Source organism: Vigna unguiculata, chromosome 8 (assembly GCF_004118075.2).
Source record: "Vigna unguiculata cultivar IT97K-499-35 chromosome 8, ASM411807v1, whole genome shotgun sequence".
In the NCBI taxonomy this organism is placed as follows: Eukaryota; Viridiplantae; Streptophyta; class Magnoliopsida; order Fabales; family Fabaceae; genus Vigna; species Vigna unguiculata.
Genome location: NC_040286.1, coordinates 12,021,628 through 12,024,572, shown reverse-complemented (window position 1 = coordinate 12,024,572; position 2,945 = coordinate 12,021,628). Strand labels below are relative to the sequence as shown.

At 37.0% G+C, this 2,945-nt stretch overlaps 1 pseudogene; it reads right to left on the bottom strand.

Annotated features, from left to right (window-relative positions):
* Positions 1-236: 236 nt before the first annotated feature.
* On the bottom strand, positions 237-2,434 carry LOC114194837 (annotated as a pseudogene).
* Positions 2,435-2,945: the final 511 nt, after the last annotated feature.

Below are 2,945 nucleotides of genomic sequence, written 5' to 3'. Positions count from 1 at the left end.
TAGTTTCTTTCCAGGAACAAACATAAAATAGATAAATTCAAGTAATGATATACCACTCATTTTAATAAAATGCAAAACAACTTGAAATTAAAAGTTATTTCTCAAAGGGGAAAAGTACAAGAAAGAAAAATGAAAACTGCAACTGTTATAAAAACTATTTAAAGTGAATTTAATGTATCTCTAGTCAAAGTAATAGTGATATAGTTCCTAGTATGATTAAACTTACTATATTCACAAATACAAAAAAGCCGCAGGGCTTCAATTGTTTTTATCCATCTTTAAATGAGTAAATTACCTGTGATTTAGGGGATGGGAATACATTCCAGAACCTAAGTGTTTCATCTCCAGCTCTGGTTACAATAGTCTGAAACAGTATAACTCATCACAAGCAGAAACACAACATATAGATGATACGACAAAAAAATCATTTTCATAATCAAAGACAGAGTGATAGAAAAAGGAATAGGTTAAAGAACTGAAATACCTGTCAATCTGGAGAAATGGCAAGATAGAGAACTCTGTATGTGTGGCCAGTAAGAGTGGCCAGCAGCATCAAAGGACCAAAAATGGTGGTAAAGCATGTTTGAATAATGTAAAAATAAGAAAAGAGATACATATTATCACAGTAGATGGTGTACCTTTGACATTGTGGGGTATCTCCAAACAATTATCTGGTTCTGGGAGTAACCATGTGTGCTTACTAGTTCGTTGACATTTTTAGGCCACACGAGATTGCAAACCTGCCAAATATAAAGGTTGAACACCATTTTATTTGTATTAAGAAAATGGAAAGCGCAGAGCAGTTATTGTTTAAGAAAATGTATCTCCAAATGTCTTAATATTTGAAGTGGTAAATGCCACAAGTTCTTAAAACAATTTATAGGCCGGAAGAAACTTAAAGAATCATACCTCCCAGCTATGAATGGTAAACTAAAATGACATTTAATTTAGGCATTTTTTACAACTTTACAGTAGTATAATAAACTCTAGACAAGCTATTTTCATTGTAATGTCTCAGTTTCTATACAATGATAGAGCAAATAATGATTTTACCGCCAGAACTGGATTTCTAAGGGTGACAGGAAATGACTGACTCCATGTAAGAGGACAGGCTGAGTTGAGTGTTGATTCCATACAAACAACTGCCAAAAAAAATTATTAGTACTTGTGCATAAGAATAAAGAATAACAGTTCAGAAGAATGCTTAAGTTTGCACTTGCATACTCTGTTGTCATTTCCTCCAGATGCCAACTCATGGTTATCATAAGACCACTTTAGTCCACAAACCTTTAAAGAAACAAAAAGGAAAATCAATATGTTGCTGGATATCATGTACAGTAGAATAGTTAGACAAGATGAAACTGTAAGAAATAAAAACAAGATTGACCTCTGATTTGTGCCCTGACAGTTTACTGACAAAATCGTCTTGTGCACGGATATCTCTTTGATAAATATTCTTATCCCTGCCGCTAGAAGACAAAAGAGATGAACTCCAGGCCAAGGCTCCAACACGTAACCGATGACCCTCAATACACCTTATCTTCTTGCAACGAGAAGCATCCCAAATCTACATGGACAATAATTAGACCCAGGTATTGTTTAATTGGTGGGTGGGAAAAAACATAAAATGAACTAGCAAGTGGGACGAACTAACCTCTTCTAATTGAAAGACGAACTTTGAGAGAGAGTTTAGGGTCTTCGCACACTGCTGGCCAAGGGAATGAAGAGCAAGTGGGACGAATCTCGAAACGCTGCAAATGGGGATGAAAACGCAAAATAATCGGTTCATAATGCGTTAAATCAACCTATAATACAACCCCAACAAGTTTGATGGCGAAAACCTTTCGAAACTCACCTAGAGGGGGCGGAAATGGCGTTACCGACGGGAACTCTCGCGGAAACGATGAATAACACGAGGGTTTATGCGTTTCGCGAGGAGATAAAATAAAACTTAATGTCGGGGGTGTGGCATCCAACGTTAAGTGACGTCGGGGGTGGGAGGGGCCGACGTCAAGGGACATCTGGCGCGTGCTGGTCTGACGTCAAGGGATGTCTGTCGTGCAGGGGGCCGACGTCCCTTTTTTAGTGACGTCGGGGTATTTCTTAACAGACGTTAAGTGATGTCTACCCGCTCCACGTCAGACGTTAAAAAGGTCCTGTTATTTACAAAAATGCCATCGGTCATTTTTAACGTTGGGCTTTTTTTAAGCAGACGTTATTGAGGTGACGTTAAAGGGCTTTTTTGTGTTAGTGCATGCTCCTATGAAATTATGAAATAATAAGAAAGCAAACATATAACTCATACATCACATGTAACACAATAAAATCTATGTAATTATTTCGCATACCCCCGCAATCCCATTACATTTAAAGCATGATTATCATATTCCCATACTTGCCCAAATCCCATCATGATCATGGAACACTCGGTCATAGTGATATCATCAATAGTGGCCTTTCACACACACTTATAACATCATACATTCGAGCTAACATATGTAGATTAATAAATTCAACATGGCTAAGCAAGTGCTACTAAAACATACTCATCAATCGCACACACACACACACACACACACACACATATATATATATATATATATATATATATATACACACACATTCACTAATCAAGGCAATACCAACAATTATCCACACTTAAGCATCCTTTGCCAATCATACTCTTAAAGAATTCAAACTACCAATCATCAGTAACATATATCTCTACCTATAAACTTCGAATTCAAATCTCCACCATTTAAAGTAAAGAATAACATGTTAGGAATTACTTGTCAAAATTTCATCTAAATCGGACGGTTAATGAACCGAGAGATACAGTTTTACGAAAACTACGCAGACTAGAAAAACGTAGTCGCCCAACGACTAGATTTTTACGCCTAGCGACAATACACCAGAGACCTAGTGCCTAACGCTAGGAAACCACC